General features: G+C 58.1%; 1 protein-coding gene across 11 annotated transcripts in view; it reads right to left on the bottom strand.

The window, feature by feature from the left end:
* The window catches only part of RBFOX3 (RNA binding fox-1 homolog 3), a 147,458-nt gene that overhangs the window by 92,599 nt on the left and 37,369 nt on the right, over positions 1–17,490 (bottom strand). For 7 of the 11 annotated variants that reach the window (XM_080381438.1, XM_080381436.1, XM_080381435.1 and 4 more), the window contains exon 2: positions 10,421–10,537. The exons of the other annotated variants lie outside the window; for them this stretch is intronic. The gene's annotated coding sequence lies outside the window, so the exon portion shown is untranslated. The remainder of the gene's footprint in view (positions 1–10,420; positions 10,538–17,490) is intronic. 11 annotated transcript variants of the gene reach the window in all.

Below are 17,490 nucleotides of genomic sequence, written 5' to 3'. Positions count from 1 at the left end.
AGTGCTACACGGCCCCAGCCCCGCGTGGGGCAGCCGGGGGATGCAGTCTCCGCAGGTGAGGAGAGAACCAGGGCTCCTCTCCGTGGTGGCACCACAGGGATGCTGTGGGTCAGCTGCTGGTGTCAGGCAATGGCCCCCATGCATGGGTTTAGCACCTGCAGCTCCCAGGGGTGACAGGGGCAGATCCCTCCTGGCCCCACCAGACCCAGGTGAGAGCATCATCTGCTGCCGGTCCACCCCAGCGAGCACTGGGGCATGGAGTACCTGGTCCAGCCCAGCATGGTTGGGGACACAACTGAGTGCTCCCAAGAGCCTCCCAGCTCCCTCCCGCAGCTAGGGGCAGGCAGCAGCCATCTACTCTCCCAGGGAGTATCACCCATATTACAGCATTGCAACAAACAGCAGAGAGCAGGATAACAGAAATAGCTGGGACATGCTACAGACAGAGGAGCTCTCCCAGGAAGGACAAAACCCAAAGGAACCAGTGGGGAATGTCACGCACTGATGGGCAAGGGACGGGCAAGAGCCAGGGGGAGCCATGCCCCACCTGCACCGGTGACCAGCACCTCTGCCCAGCCACAGCACCCAGCACCTTGCGCCTTGCCAGCTCCCCAAAGCCTCGCATCACCTTCTGGATGCCCCCACACCACATTGGCACACCCCAGGGAACCAAGCACCCGCCTGCCAGATCACCCAGGGTCAGTCTCCTCATCAGGCACAATTTAAGGGAAAAGAGCTCAGATTTCTGTTTTCCCTCCAGCGCCTTTTCAAGCTGACTTGTCCTCTAGGAAATAACAAACTCCTTCATTTACATGGGGACCTCCATGGCGTGGTCTCGCTCCTGGCACCTTGCATCAGCCCTGCACACATGCCAGCGGGATGTCCCGAGCCCAGCTAAGGAAGCCTCTCCCAGATGAGCAAACAGATTCGGGGGGAACTGCTGGTTCCTCTAGACCAGACTCCCTGCCCCTGCAACTCTGTCTTCCTTCTGAGAGGAATCAGCAACGACACTAACATTTTGCAAACCACATCTCTCGAGTTTTTCATCATTTTGCATCCATTTGTATTTCAGCTTCTCCCCTGACGGGTGCACGACTTCCAGCAGGAATCTTTTTCATGCCTTGATGGCAGTTTGCAGCTTACAATAAAGGGCATCGTCTGCACCTCTCTGGAAGCCTGACATCTCCAGGAACAGTGTGGGGCTTCCACAGACTGTCCTCCTGCCACGCAAAGGGCCTGGCACAGACACGGAACAGGAGGAATGGCTGCAGAAGACAACCTTGGCTCAGATGGCCACATGTTGAGTCACGATAGCAAACAAAAATATATCTGTACATCACAGCTAGCTCCACGAGTAAAGACAAGAGGACCTAAGAGGCTGCAGCCTTTCAGCTGTAAGGCCAGCAGAGTTTTATTTAATGCAGGAGAAGTAAATAAAGTCCTCAGCAAGCGGAAGAAAGCTCCCAGAGAACAAACCCAGAACTGAGCAGGTAAATAACCCGGCTGGTGGGGCCTGACCCGAACGAAGGGAGCCTGCAAGGGATGGGGGGTGGGGGGAGGCAGCAGCAGCAGCACAGAAAACCTCGTGTGCCAGGCAGCACAGGGCAGAGTGAGGATTGCCGGGGGTGCTGAATGAGATGCTCTGGCAAAATAGTAAAAGGTTCATTAGTTATGTAAATAAAAAGATAATACAGAAAAAAGTGAGGCTGCTACACAGCATGGATGAGTAGAGATAAAACTAACATGGGTGTTGTCTGAAAATTGATTGAACAATTAGCTTGAGCTTTCAGAAGGGATTGTGATCAACACACTGCTGTCTGCAGGCTGCTTTACAGAACAGAGGAACAGAAACTGAAGCTATAGTCTCCAAAGCAGGAGCAAAACTCAAAGCATCCAGTGAGTTCAGATCAGAGGAACGAGGAAATCTCCATCCCAGAAACCCAACAGAACTGGCCCAACTCACAGCCCAGCCACAGACATGTTGAGCTGCAACAGGGCACAGCACTGGAAAAGAGCAGCACGGAGCCACAAAAGGAGCCAGGGGCAGGGAGAGAACCCCCAGAGCCCCCCAACCTCCCCAACACGCAGAACAGCAGCTCAGTGGAAAACAAGGTGGAAATACTTGACAAACAGGTAAGATGTAACATTGCCTTACCAAACGCAGCTCATACCAGAAAAAGGTGGTATCTTCCTTCAGACAAGGGGAACGCAAGTGGCTTGGCCGGCAGCAGCACCCCAATGAGCTGGGCTAGTGAGGGCCAAGGGAGGCATTAGCTGTGCAAGAGGAGAGGTTTCAGCCCAGGGAGGCTGGCAGACCTTGAGCCCGGAGCGACCGAACAGCCCAAAGTTCAAAATGCTGAACATAAGGACTACGCGAGAACGTCTGCTCTAACCTGGAAAAACACACAGAGAAACATCTAGGTATATTACTCAGTTACAAGCTGACTATGAGTCACATCTCCTGCATCTGTGAAAAAAGCAAGTGTGTTTCTAGGCTGCCTGGCAAAGAGATTTCCAGGAGAAAGCAGGCAGCAGCCACGCCGCTGAGCAATGCTCTGCTGGGGCTGGATCCATACAGCTGGATGACCACATGTGAGAGGGATCAGGATGGAGGAGCAGGGCAGGGCTGCCCAGGGGACAGAGAGCTGCTCCAGGGAGTGGATGGAATGACAGAAGGACAGAGGAGCTTGTCCAGGTCCAGCCAAGGCTTCTTCTCTGTAAATATGAGTAGGGAGTAGGCACTGGGGAGGGAGAGGAGCTGCTCAAGCTAAAGGACAGTTGGCACAAGTATAAATGGGTGTAAAAGACTGCAAATAAAAGGAGGCAGGAAGGAAATCAGGAGGTTGCTGTGCATGGGGAGGGACAGGCACCATCCAGGTGAAAAAGGGGCTGTGGCTGGGACCACCTGGACAGCTGGGACCAGGCTTGGGGATCTGAGCATCTTCCTAAAGCAAGCCTTTAAACTCAAATGGCACTCGAATGTTTCACCGTTTCTGTCACTGGAACTGCCAAGCGGTGGCTCACAGCTGAGCAGCCCTTTCCCCCGCAGAGCAGCAACTGCCTGCTGCGGGGAGCAAGCGGTGAACAGCGGGTTCACCCACAGCTGCCTGCTGCTGCACCAGAGCCCCTTCCCACTGCAGCCCTGGAAAAACGCAGGACAGGTGCCCCTGCTCCACGCACTGTCCAGATTGCTTCCCTAACTCCATGCAGAAATCCAGGCTGCTAATCAGATGGAAAGTTTCCATCCCATAATAAACAGTGTACTATTTATAAACCTGAAAACGTCTTTATTATTATTATTTTCCCCCAGAAAAAAAAAAACAAAACCACACACCCTTGCACAATACTGTTAAATACACCCCACCAAGGACTCGCAGGTCTGCGGCGCTGGTGTCGCTTCCCCAGGCAGTGCCCAGTGGAACAGATGGCAGTGTGGGCGTTAGGTACCAGCCTCCTGGCAATCTGAACATCTGTTACCGTTAGAAAATGCTAATTGCCATCAATCAGGACAGCACCTACCCACATTTACATGCAAGCACAAAAAAATTACGTCTAAATTTCTCCAAGTACAACACTTGCTGCATGTTAAGTAACTGGAGCTGCTCAGATGCTGCAAGGCAGCCTGGCACTGGCGGCTGTGGGCAATGCACCACATGTGAGCGCCCAGCAGCACCCGGCCTTCCCCAGCAGCACCCGCAGCGCCAGGGGCAGGGGACCCAGTAGGGCCCATCCCTCCTCCCACCCTCGGGGTAGAGCCCTCTGGCCACAGTCACCCCTCTCCCCACAGCCACCCCTGTCCTCACAGGCAGCTCTCCTGCCTGGGAGCGTTGCCACCGGCACGGGGCACCCTGGGGAGGACAGTCCCCATCCCCTCTGCAGACACTGCAGGGTACATGCATCCTTCTGTTCTGTGCAATGCTCCCACCTCACCTGGACATGAAGCAGGAGCACTTTGCCCCCAGAGCAGCTTTGGGTCCCACACCCCGACCTGCTGCACTCTGAGACCTGTGAGACTCCCACTGCTCCCCTCTGCCCTGCCACACTCCCACATCCCAGCTTGGAGAGGCTGCCAGGCAGGAGCTGCCCTCTCCATGCAGTCCCCGAGCACGGCCCAGCTGGGCCAGCAGCATTTCATCCCATGGGACACTACGACAGACCACTTGAATCCAGCGGGGAATTGCCCAGCCCAGGCTGGTCCTTGTGGTCTGTGCTATGGAGACATGAGACGCTCTCCATCCCCGGAGTGCACAGGAACAGGTGGGAACAGCAATAGCCCCGCTGTGGTTTACCAGAATACGTTACAGGAATTGTACGGAAAGGTTTGGAGAAGCCTGTGCTGTATTGACGTGGGCAGCTTCCTCCTGACGGCCCCTGTCAGCCCCAGGGGACACACGACACGGTCCCCCCTTGCCCCAGCAGCCCACTGGCTCTGCAAGAGCAGCTGAGCTGGGACCACGCTTGAGGCATCTTCCCTCGGAGGCAAAGGGAGGTGCTGAGGCAGAGGCTGCTGAAGTGAGATGGCAACTCCCATTTTGAAGAAGCAGAGGTGCAAATCTTGGATGGCAAACTTGGACACAAAGTTGAGGCAGAAAAGCACAAAAACATGAAACCTGGAGCACTGTGAAGCCCCAGACACAGTTCCCTCCACAGCAGTCCCAAGGGATGCTCGAACAGCTGGAGCTGGTGTGCCAGCCATGCTCTTCACCCCGAGGTGCTGCCGGGGCCCCCGCCTCCCTCGCAGCAGGGAGCTGCGCCTGAATGCAAATGATGCTCCGGGTTGGTGCCAAGATCTCCTTGTTCCTTCCTCAATATAGGACACCTCTTGGTGCTGCAGCCTTCAGGCAGCTGGTGGGTAGCTGCAAGCGTGTCAAAGGAGCATGCTAAGGCTCTCCCAGGAGCAACTCTTCTTCAGTGGCAAAGATGACCCTCAGAAGTGCTGTTCTACCCATGCTTAGGTCATTTCTCTTAGGATGGCAGTCCTAGATCGTAGCTGTGAGGCAAACTTCACCCTGCAAAAGCCCTTCTACCTGCTGCGCTCTCAGCTGTCTTCGCCTTCTGGCTTGCAGAGGCAGCACCCACACAGTGGACGCAGACCTTCAGACACCATCCCCGCAGATTTTGGGGCTCAAATCTCCTGGTCGGGGTGACCTCCCACAGGGGGGTCCAGTGGCTGAATGGCCCCAGACCTGGGGGCAGGCAAGCTCTGCCCACTGCTGCTCTGCTGCAGTGATGCCAGACCCAGCCTCCTGCCACGCTGATGGGGAGGGGGGTGTGGACAGTGAACTCTGCACTGCACTCCCGGGCGAGTGGAGAGCCCCACTTCTCACGGCGGGTACATCCCACGCTCCACCTTAATCTGCTGGGTTGGGGCCAAGGCAGAGCAGAGCAGAGCAGGGGGGGCTTGCCTCGCTGCTGCAGACCCGCCCCAGTGCTGGGGGGCTGCACTGTCCATCCCTGCCCTTGGGTCTCAGCATCCCCAGCAGCACCCAGCGCACTCACCAAGCAGCTCAACCCTCGCAGGCATAACCCGGCCTCCCACCCAGTGTGCCACCACTCACCCTCTTCCCGCAGGGCTCAGCACCACCCTGCAGCACCTGCCATGGCAGCAGCGCAGGGCTTTCCCCAGCACCTGGCCCCAGCCGTGCCCGCAGGCACTGCTGCCTCAGCTCTCGGAGAAAGCTCAGACTCTTCCCAAAGAAGAGCAAGAGGAACGAGGAGGAGCAATTTCACTGCCAAGGCAAAGGAGACGGGGGCATGGGATGGAAGAGCTGTCAGGAAGCGTCAGAAGAGCCTCACCAGACACACTGCTCTCTTCCCACGGTCAAGGGGAGTGGGGGATCATGGTGCACATTTCATTTCCTCGCAGCCATTACATCATGGTTGTTGGGCTTTGGCTCCATCCCATGGTTCACCCCACATCCCTTCCCAGCCCTGGCTCCCTGACAAACTCCCACCAGCACGAGCAGGTTGCAGCACCGCTGCTCGCTTCCCGCGGCTCCCACCATTACTCAGCAGCCAAGGGAATCACTCAGAGCTACAAGGTCACTCAAAAACACCATCTGTCCAAGAACTGCTCCTCACCCTGGAGAGAGCAGGAAAGAAATTATTCCAACATGCTGAAGGCCACCATCCTCCCCTCCGCTGCCCCGGCTGCATGCCAGCATCTTGCGGCACTCACCCAGCCCCAGCTGCAGCGAGGAGAGGACAGCAGCATCCCAGTCCAGAGACACCCCAGTCTGTTGCACTGGCGAGGCAGCCCTGGGCAATCAGCACATGGGCTCAGGTGTCCTCCTGGGGAGCAGAAAGGCTCCACACCACAAGGGCACCCAAAGCCTCCAGGAGCTGATGGGAAAACCTCCCAGAGCCCCCAGCCACAGGGCGAGGGGTTTGGTGCTGAGGAGTCTACAGCTATAAATACAACCACCCCATGCAGGCAAACATGCCGAGGCTGCCAAGATAAAATACATTCGCTCAAGCCAACAAGCTGGTTGCAGGTCACTGCCTGGGCAGCAGACGAGCGAGGAGGTACGTGCCCGGCAAGCGGCACGGGAACAGCACCCAGCCAGGCCCATCGCCTGCGCCTGCCAGAGGCCACCGCCACCTCCCCAGCCCCTGGCTGGTGGCCCCTTCCAATGCAATGGGGTGAGGTGTGACGGTAGGTGCAATGGTGGGGGTGTGACTTACCTTGTGCAGGGGGACCAGACACAGAAGCACCACAACAGCCCCCAGGAACTGGCTGCTTCAGGCCTCCTCCCTCCAGCACCGCCTGGGGACTATTTATGGGGAGCTGAAGTCACTTGCACTCAGGCTCTGAAGTCACATTCGTCTCTGCTTGTGCTACTTCTGCTGCACTTCAAAGTGTCATAACACAGGCGCTATCTTTATTGAGGCGGTTGTCCCCCACACGCTGTGTCCCAGATGCACTTCCGTAGCTGCTCACAGCCAGGCACTTTCCCAGCCCCGTTTTCTCGCCAGGAAAGGCACGGTGCGGCACAGGGCTGCCAACAACGGCTGGGAGCCGAGCGGAGGGACTCTGACTCACACCCAGCCCAGCCAATAAATAAATATTTGACTTGAGTTCATTTGCAAACTTAATAACAGGGAGCATGTCCAAGGCACTCAAGCGGTGCTTGGAGCTGCATCCCCCACGCTCGGGGCAGCGCGGCCGCCTCTGTCAAGGGGACAGGAGCAGTGCCCAGCTGCTGCCCCTGGCTGCGAGCATCCCCACAGCTATTTCACCACCAGACCCCATGGCTCTATTCCACCTCTGCAAGGCCTTCGGCTGCAGCGCTGATGGCAGAGGCAGACGCTGCCCCCAGGTCTGCACCGCAGTGGGGTTGCCCACCAGCTCCCCGCACCTCAGTGACCCCAGGACCCCACACTGGCCCCAGTGCCCACGGGCTGGTCCCCACGATCCTGCAGCAAGCCCTGCTGTGCGTGAGATCCTTTCCATATGGGAGCAGCCAGCAGAGCTGCCAGCTCCCAGCTCCAGTGCTTGCCACTACATCTGGAAACTCTTCTCACCCTTAATTGTTCTTAATGCTTTAACACACGGAGTGACTAATAAGACACTAATTGGGCGGCGTTAGCAGCGAGAGACAGAGTGGGGAGCACGGCTGGCAGTGCCCTCTGTGCCGAGCCAGCACTCTCCCAGCCGCTTAGCTGCCGGCATGCTGCAAGTATCATAAATCACGACAAACCCAAGCGCTTTTCCCTTCCTGGCCTCTCCCAGAGCAGTGGGAAACCCGCCTCCAGCAGCAGGGAGAGCAAAGAGTGGCAGATTTTAGCTCTGTCTCACAGCCACCTGTGGCCTGGGAGCAAGGGAAGAGAGGACACAAGGTCCTCCCTGGCAGGGATGTCCCGCACACTTTGCCTGCCTCAAGCAGAAAGGCACCCAGTGGCCCCCCGTCCCCCACATTGCTCCCCTCTGGCACCGAGCCCTGGGCTTCTGATCCTCACACTGCCACTGCTGCCGGCATCGCCTGCCCACGGCTCGCACACCGTGCACCGCCGGGACGGGCTCCCGCTTGACACTGCTCACATCGAGCCGATGCGAGAAGACAAGTGATGAACGGCCACAGGGAATGCACCCGCTCCTGGGTGATTTATGGCAGTGGCTGCTGCTGTCAGGGAGCTGGGGCAGAGGACATCGCGTCTGGGACACTCCTGCGCCCTGCAGAGCCGTGGGGTGACAGCCCCCAAAGCTGGGGCCGCCTGGCCCTAGGGGCCAACCCCCTCTCCCCGGGGAGCTCCCGCGGGGCTGCCAGCCCTGCCTGCGCAACTGCCGGCAGCACTGCGCTCACTGGAGCTGCTCAACAGCAGGAAATAGGCACAAATCTTGTTACACACTGGCTAAGCCTCCCTGGACATGTTTTCTATAAATCTCCTGGAATTTATTATATGATAACTAGCCTGGAAAAGCTAAATGAAATCCACAGCCAAGAAACTGACTTTCAAGTGTGACCTAATTTACTTGCTCAGAGGGGAGGGAGGGAGTGGGGATCCCGGTGCCAGTTGTTCCCAGGATGACCTCCCCATGCAGCCGCACACCCCCCATCCTCCTCCTCGCCATGACTTTGGGGACGGAGCTGCGCAGCCTTTCATGTCTGAGCGGATCTCGCACTCCCACTCACTGGAACAAAAGCGCCTCGAGGGCTCCCCTGTCAGATGTTTCTCCATTGCTCATCTTCAAGCCTTCCTTTAAGGAGCACTCTCCTCCCAGGGCGGGGGGGTCTGGCGGCTTTGGAGATGATGGGGAAAGTCATCGCAGGGGTTCTGCATCAGCGTGTTCTTCTGTGCTCCCAGGTTACTCCCTACCACCCCAGTAAGCCCTGTGCATGCCAGCAGCACCCTCGTTTGCAGTTCACAGCCAGCAACCCAAAGCCTTCCTGCAAGGCCCCAGTGAGGGAGACAGCTCTCAGGAGGGAGGTTTAAGGGCAGAGAAGAATGCAGCATGGAGAAAATCTGGCTGGGGAAGAGCATGAGCGAGCCCACCTCTGCTCCAGTGCCCAGAGTCGGTCCCGGCAGCCACGGCTGCACCAGCCCAGCCAGACAAGGTTCATCCCCCCAGGATGGGCTCCTCCCTCCCCACACAGTGGCATGATGCACGTCACCACCAGGTAACAACCTGACTCCAAACCCCCACGAAAAGCAGCACAGCCCCAGCCCGAGACCAATACGTGCCCCAGCACACCGCAAGGTCCCAGAAGAAACTCCCTATGCCCCTGCTCCAGACAGGGCTCGTGACAGGACAGCTCTGGCACACCACGGTGCCGTGGGGCAGCCCCACACAGACCCTCTTCCCACGACCAGCTCAGGGCACAGCCTCAGACTTCACCCTCCAGCAGAGGTGGGCAGGATGAGACTGTGCATCCCCCTCGCCCCGCTGTCCGTGCCCACCTGATGGGCTCATGTCTCTCTGCAGGAGTGTGGTGCGGGCAGCGCAGGCTGGGCCCACAGCAAGGGCAACGTGGGCAGAGTGGGACCACGGTGCTCTGGCAGACCCGGGGGTGGGCTCGGGGCTGGCACGCGGGCGCGTGCTGTTGTTCTGGAACGGAGTGCACTGGCAGAGCGGCATGTGGGAAGCTTGCATAATAGTGCCAGCCCACACTACGCCTGCTCCTTCCCAGCATGATCAGCCCCTTGCTTTCATGAGCAATAACATCCACCCAAAGTTTTCTAAAAGACAAAAAAAAGCTTCAAGGTGATACACAGAGCTCAGCTGCCTTTGCTGCCTTCAAACTGATTAATGCAGCTAGGGAAATCCATCTGCACAGCCTCCTTGCAGAGGCGAGTCTTCTCTAATCCCCTGCTCGGGATGACCTCTGCCCCAGCCGAGGGACAAGGATGCTCAAAATCTCACTCCCTATTTGATGATTTCTGAGCAGGCACTTGGGACTGGGGCAGAGCAGAGGACCTGGCATGCAGCGAGCAGCACTGCGAGGCAGCAATGCACAGCTCCCCAGAGCTGGTACCTCTGCAGGGGCTGTGCGTGCATCACACTTGCATGCTCTCCTGCCTGTGCAGAGGGACCACCAAGGTCCCACGTGCTCCGGGACCCCCATGCTCCTGTAGCAAGCAGGAGGGAGATGGGCAGGACCAATGCCCGTAGAGCAGCGGGGAGCCCTGCCCACGGGGCAGAACTATACCCCCGTCCCCATCCCACAGGGACCAGAGCAGCTGTGGCTTCTCCCCACAATGCTCCCCTTTGGCAGGTCATCTCACGAGAGCCCAGACCTCAGGTACTTGTGCCACCATGGGTGGGCATGGGATGTGTACCCAGTGCTGGTGCAAAGCACATGATGGGCTGAATCGAGGGCTGGTGTGCCAGGCATGGCCCGTGGGAAGCAGCAGCTTCATCCTCAACCAAAACTTTCTCCACACACACCCCTACCTGGGCTGCTCAGTGAGAGCAACATACCTGGAGGCCAAGAGCAGGTACCTTGTGCTGCGGTCGTAGGCAGGAGCTCACGCTCGCCTTCGCCCCCCAGAGCTGTCAGGAAGAGCCGCTGGGGTCTCACAGCAGCAGCTTCTCAGCCTGAAAGAGAGAGGGAAAAGCTCCAGTCCTGTCCCTGCGTAGGCATCGCTGCTAATAACGGAGGAGGACGCCGCAGAGCTCAGCGCCTCTGAACACCACAGCTTCCAGGGACTCACACGCTGCTTGTCCCACTCTTTTAACAGCACAATTATCTCACGACTGGAGAGCAGATTTGGAGTGTGGCCCAGCTGCCCGGCATGCACAGAGGCAGCCTGGCAGGCAGGACCCTGCCCACTGACAAAGCCCCCAGAGAGGGGGAAGCGTGTCTGGCCCTGGGGAATGGGGCTTGGCTGCAAGGGGTGCACAGCGGCTCCTCAACTCGGGGGTCCCCAGTGGGACCATGTCCTGGTCTCTGCACCGATGCAGGACACTGAGGCTGGTCTTCTACCCCCAGGATCACAAGCCCTAGCCTCAGCAGAGTGCATGGGATGGAGACAAGGAAAGGCAAAGCCTTCTTCCCACGGGAAAAAATACCCACCAACCCAACCATTCCCCCCGGCAAAGGCTCCTCGGAGGCAGCCCGCAGTCCCACGTCACTCTCAGCAGGTCTGCTTTGGTTTTCCCCCACCCAGGTTGAATGGGAGATAATTTAGCAGCTTGTCCCCCATTGTAATGGGACTTTTTTCCCTGCTCCCCCCTGGGCAGCCCATCCATCACAGCGCAGAGCGGCGATGTCCACCCCATGACCTCCGCCAGGCAGCCCCCCCACCCGTCGTGAGTTATGACGCCTGCACCATGCGGTGGGATGGGCTCGGCATGCCGGCTCTGCACCAGGAGCCAAGATTTATCCCCTCAGCGGAATAGGGGGCAGAGGCCGGGAGATAAGTCACAGCAAAGCTGCAGGAACATCTCTCAAGGTCCTACAAGGTTGGCTCATTAAAAAGCAAGGAGAAGAGGAAGGAGAAAAAACCCAAAATGCCCGCAGTGGTGTGGCTCACGAATCACCCTCCTGCCTTCAAATCAGCCAAAACCAAGAGGGAAATAGAAAGGGAGCTGGGCCCCCCCCAAGGCCGGTTCTGTAGTGATCCCCAGGGGCTGCTGCTGGCCGGGGCCATGCGAAGCCACCATCATCCCCCAAACACCCATCCCAGCAGCATCCCCACAAACAAAGTGGCACAGTGCCCAGGCAGGGATGCCACTTCCCAGTGGTGCAGGAGCACAGCAGCCCTGGGGAAGCAGCAAGAGTAAGCAGCCTGTGGGCAGCCCACAGAGGCTCTCAGATGCTGGCCAGGGGAGGATGCAGAAGAAGATGGACAGAGGGATCCCAAACACGGCACACATCTGTCCCTGCAGCTCCCTGGCCCCCTAAGAGAGGAGACAGCCGGGGTGCCAGGTGGGCAACCTCCTGCGGCCATCTCAATCGGGTGCAGAAAGCAGGCAGGCATGTAGCTTGAGGCTTGATGATCAGCAGGTGCTCTCAGCCCCACACTGTCACCCTTTCCTAGCCCCATGGTGACATCCATCTCCTGTCTTCAGGCTCCAGCATCCCTGGCTGCCAAATGGGGATGGACACCTCTGGTGGCACATGTCCCTCAGGCCCCAGGAGCAGGCTGGAGCACGCAGACATGCTGGGACCGGTGCCTGCAGTCTCCTGGCCCTGGGATGCAGCCATCAGGCTCTGCTGTGAAACCCAGGCATGCCAAGCATGCTGCCAGGAGTGGGCACCATCCCCATGACAGGCACTCATCACTGCTTTTGGGGAGAGACTACTGAAAAACCCCCAGAGAAACGGTGAACAGCACAGGAACTCCCCAGCCTCCCCAAACTTGCTGGAATTCCCCTTCTGCCTCATTAGTCCTGCTCATTAGGCTTTGCTCCTGATTAGCACAAGCACACAGAGCTAGAGCACAGCTCAGCACTTCACACCCCGCAGCCCAGTCCCCTTTAACGTCGATCTGTGACAGCTCGATCCCCTAGCCCCCCCAGTGCAGGAGCACCCTTGCTGTCCCCTCCTGAAGGCAGTTGCCATCACAGCCCCTCTTCTACCCACCTTGGGTTATTTGTATGTTACCAGAAACCTTCAGAAAAGCTCCCAAAGGGCTTCTTCATCATGCAGGCATCTCCCCTCTGCTCACCCCCAATGCAGCCCCCACTCCGCTTGCTGGCTGCCCTGGCATGCACCACCAGCCAGAGAACAGAGCAGGCAGCCAGGATGGGCACCTCGCTGCTGCCCAAGCCAGCGTCAGGCACACCGCATCCCTGGGAAAGGCAGCCGGCGAGCCCAGCACCGCCAGGGGAACCAGCCCAAAGCAAGGTACGTGAGGCACAAGCCGTGTTTAAGCTTGTGAGGGAGCTGGGCACGAGGGCTGGGAAGAACACAAGGGTCATCTCCTCTGAGTTCCTGCACCACACAGCGCAAAGGACTTCACCCAACAATCCCCGCAATGACAGCTCCTGCCTGAGCCCAGCTTCACTCTCCAATCATTTTCCCTGAGGCTTCATCAAGCAAGAGCCCTCTCCTCAAACCTCAGCCCAGCACTGGGCAGCACCAGAGGCAGCACCCCTAGGTTTCCTCCCCAACACCTTATTTCCAGCACAAACTCATTCAGCTACAGCTTCCACACTCATCTTGCCAGGTTTATCCAAGACCAAAAAAAACCCCATGCACACACAGCGTATGCAGGAGACAATAAACACAGGGAAAACCCAACAGCATCCCTAAAACAAGCTGAATGCAGTAATATTTTTTCAGCACCTTCTATTTTCAAAAGCAAACCCACATGTGAGCAGGGGGACAGGGCTGGCGTGGGACCAGCAGGGGCCCAGCAACATCCCTCGCTCTTGCAACATCCCCCCCTCCCCGGCAGGGAAAGCGGTCCAGCCCCAGGAGGGTGTGAAAGCTGATTGCCAATCCCTACGGGGCATCTCCCCCAGGAGCCACTGGGCTTTTACTACAGAATAAAACATTGCAATTAGATCTACAAGCCTTCCCATGGAAGGCTAAGAGGTTTTATCAAAGCCAGCAGAACCCCGGGGAGGAGACAGAATGATAAGGGCAGCTGCCCGCAGCATCCGCAATCCCAGGGCCAGCCCGGTGGCTGCTGCTGCAGTGGGGTGCAGGACTGGGGCTGAGCCTGCTCACTTCCAGGAGACCGAGCCCCTGCCGCTGTCCCCATGCTCCCAGGAAGGTGCTTGGTCACGGCCCCAGCCCTGCTTAGTCAGGCTTCACCACAGTAGTGGGGCGATGGAGAAATCCCCCTTGGAGGGGACAGCTGGGGGGGCTGCGAAGGCCAACACCTGCAGTGATTTTTCCCTTGGTTGCAGAGCAGGGGGGGAGTGGAATTTTCTTTCAGCAAAAAGCGCACTGAAGCAGCACTCTGAGCCTGTGCAGCCCAAGATACAGCTCCTGCTCCAGCCCAGATCAGGAGCTATTTCCCACTTATCTGTGCCGAGCCTGGTATCTGTGCAGCAGAACACAGCACTTGGTAATAAGATTTTGATGCTGAACAGAAGATGTTTTTTTCCCCGAGTCTCACTTACGTCACACCTGGAGGTATCCATGGCCATAGAGGTGACACAGAGGATGGCTAAAGAGTTTCAACTCTTGCACTGAGGGAGCAAATTCTCCTTTAGCTGCAAAACAGCAGAATTAAAGCAATCTAATACTAGCTGCCCACCCCATGCCCCCACTCCAGCACACTCCCAGGGAGAGGAAGGAGAAGAGCACATCCCTGCTGCAGCATCCCCACAGCACCCCTGACCCCACCAGCCACAGCTCCTGGCCACAGCCCCCGGTGGGAGCAGGCTGCGGCCCCTGCTGTGCTTTGGGCTGGGGGGAGCCAGTGCCCTGTGGGCATTCCCTGCTCCCTGTGCTCCCCTGGCCCCAGGCTCCACTGTCAGCTGCATCCTGCGCCGCGGGGACCACCCACACGCAGCGGCAGCAGCAGCACAGAGCCACACTTGGGTGGTGAAGCCACACTCTCAGCTGCCTCAGGGAAAGGGGAGGGAGGCTTGTCACCTCCCTGCCACCCTCCTCCCCATCTGAGCAAGAGGAAGGTCCCACGCACCCCCGCTGCTGGAGCTGGGAAAGTCTCTGCCTGCCACAGACAAAACCAAAGGGATGGGAACCACCCCCACCAGGCGCGGGTGACATCTCACCCGTGGGAACGCTGCCGGTGTGGCGTCAGGGCTGTCACCGCCTCCCACGGTACAAACCGGGCAGACGAAGGGCACTTGCAGGAAAGCCACAGGCTGGCAGCTCCGAGCACCCGCAAGTGGTGGTGGGGAGAGGAAAGTCCAGCCAAGGCCAGGCTGCCCGGCAGCGTGCGTGGCTGGGCTCCAGCAGGCTGCACCCGCCAGGCCGAGAGCACAGGCACCAAGAGGTGCCCGTGGGGTGCACACTGCTTGTGGGGTGCATGCTCACCGTGGGGTGCACCGCAGCACTCAAGAAGCCCTAAACAGGCTGCAAGTGGGTGCCAGCTGAGTGAGCCAGAAGTGCTCGTTAGGAGCAAAGTGCGGAGGCAACTCCAGGCCCTTCGGGAGCACGATGCATCCTTGCTCACAGAATCTGCATTTTCCTAGCCTAGCTCCAGAGAACAAGGAGTTACCACAGCCTTAGTAAAGCACCCTGCCGTACTAGAGGTGCATTGCTATTAGATAAAAGAGCCAGGAAAGAAGGGAAAGACAGGCAATAAGCGGAAAGAGAAACCATCTTGAACAAAAGGATGAAGAAAACAGTCCTGGAAAGTGCCACAAGGGAGCTGTGGGAAGGAGATGGAGGGGATCCATCAGGCACTCCCAGTTTCCCCCACCAGCCGGGAAGGCAGCCTGTGGGGCACAACCCCCTCAGGCTTCACAGTTATACAGCCCTCCTGCAATTTTTTTTTTCAATTTTGCAGTTAGGAACATCACCCTCTACCTTTTTATTTGTCCCCTGATGCTCGGAGGCAGCATCGTGGCTGTGAGCAGCCGGGATGCTTCAGCACCCACCTGCAGCAGTCAGAGCAGGGGTTGACGCAGGGCTGCCAGCTCCCCGGGGGCAGCCCTGGGAACCCCAGGGGCTGAGGCACAGCTCCCACCAAGCCCAACAACTGCTTTGCAATGCACCCTGCTCCTCTGGCATGGGCAGCGGTGACAGGCCCCAGCATCAGGGGACCCACACCGCCCCAGCGAGCAGCACCGGCACCAGCGGTGATGGCTGGCAGCTCATCCGCACCCAGGGAAACGGGTGCCACACCAGCCCCACTCCAGCTCACCTGGGGAGAGCCGTGGGGAGGAAAGCACGGCATCGCGCAGGTGACGCAAAGCAGCAGCACAGCCGAGCTGCCATGGCCCCCATCCCACATGAACCACACTCGGGCAGCGCATGCCCAGGAGCCGGGGCAGCATGAGCATGGGCAGCACCTGCTGAGGGGGGACAGGGATGTCAGGACGATGGTTGCAGTCTGTTTTTCTGCACAAGTGCATTAAGTATTCCACACAGCACTTTTGCTGTAAATCACTTCCTATTCAGGCTCACTGCTGAGGGTCTCTGAAGGTCGATTTTCCATGGTTATGACAACAAAAACTAAAATTGGGTCAAACCTGAAAGGTATTATCTTCCTCCAAGCTGCTAAATGCACAATAGTAATGAGGTTGGTTAAGCAATTCACCCACAGACTGCATTATTTGCTCTGAAGATGTATTAACCAGTTAAATGAGCATGATAAGGCAGCTCTGCTTATTTCTCCCACCAGCCGCACAGAAGATCTGAGGTTCTGGGTCTCGGTATCCTGGCTAATAACCGAGACCACAGACACGCCGACAAAGGCAGCCGGCGCCATGCCGCTCCGGGCCAGGCTTTGCCCAGCCTGACCCGCGGGAACACAAAGGGAACTTTAAAGGCATCCAGCAGCTGAGAGCCATTTGAAAAAATAATTATACTTCCTCCCTCCCCTTTCTCTTTCTTCTTCTTAAATGCTCTCTCCCATCCAACCTCCTGATGAAAGAGAACAAACCCGCTGCCCGCCCTGGCAGAGGCAGGTTTTAGCAGCAGCCCTGCCCTGAGATGGGGATTTATCCCCGGCAAACACATGAGGCCAACCTGGCTGCTCAGCAGCTGCTCCTGCTGCTGCTGGGGCACAGGACCAAGGGGTCAAAACCCACAAAACCCACCCACCCATCTCAGGGCACTGCTCCTCGCACGCATCGGAGAATGCCTCGCAGCCAGTATCCAATGGATGCTGGAAGCCACCCATGCCCATGGCAGAGGTCTCCATACCCACCACGGCAGCTGAGCAGGGGCTGTCCAGGGCACCCACCTCAGGAGCCTCCACCCCAACAGGGCAGCGGTGCTGGTTGTGGGACACAAAGAACATTTGTTTTTACAGGTCTTCTGCTGTTTTTCCTTAAACAGCCATTAATGTAAATATAACTGATGTAAACAAGCACGACCCTAAAATCCATGTGCAGCTGTATGTAACTGGGGAGAAGGAGGAAGGGAGGAGAAACGTTAATTAATCCCTAAAATGAATGAAATGGAAAAACCGCACAGAAAGCATCTGGTACTGCTTCAGAAAGGGACTGCCCAGGACACAGGGTTGTGCTCTGCCATGTAACACCACCAGTGCCACCAGCTCCCACACTGGCCACCCCACAGCACCAGCCCACTGGTGGGACAGCCATGCAGGGGGAGACCACGGTGGTGCTGGTCCCACATGCTGCAGCCCCGAAGCCCCGGGCTGGGCACATTACAGCCCTGCCTGCCAAGCTGCTGGTTCCCCAGCTCGGCTCTGCTCCAGTGGGAGGCTGATGAAATGGTGTCTCTGTTCCCCTGTCCACCTCCAGGTGGGCAGGAGAGTCTGCCCAGCTCTCCTGGACCTGGTTACCCACAGCCCATGGCCCCATGGTCCTGCCGGGGCATCACCCAGTGCAATTTCAAGGAGTTTGTACAAAAAGGGGCTCAGTGGAGTCTGGGCTCTTATGGGCTGTGGGAGCCAAACCCTCCCACCCCCCTGCCAGGCTGGTTTTCATGG

The sequence above is a fragment of the Falco punctatus genome, assembly GCF_963210335.1.
Source record: "Falco punctatus genome assembly, chromosome: 1".
NCBI classification, from domain to species: Eukaryota; Metazoa; Chordata; class Aves; order Falconiformes; family Falconidae; genus Falco; species Falco punctatus.
Note: the sequence above shows the minus strand (reverse complement) of the source record. Positions and strands in the feature narration are given on the sequence as shown.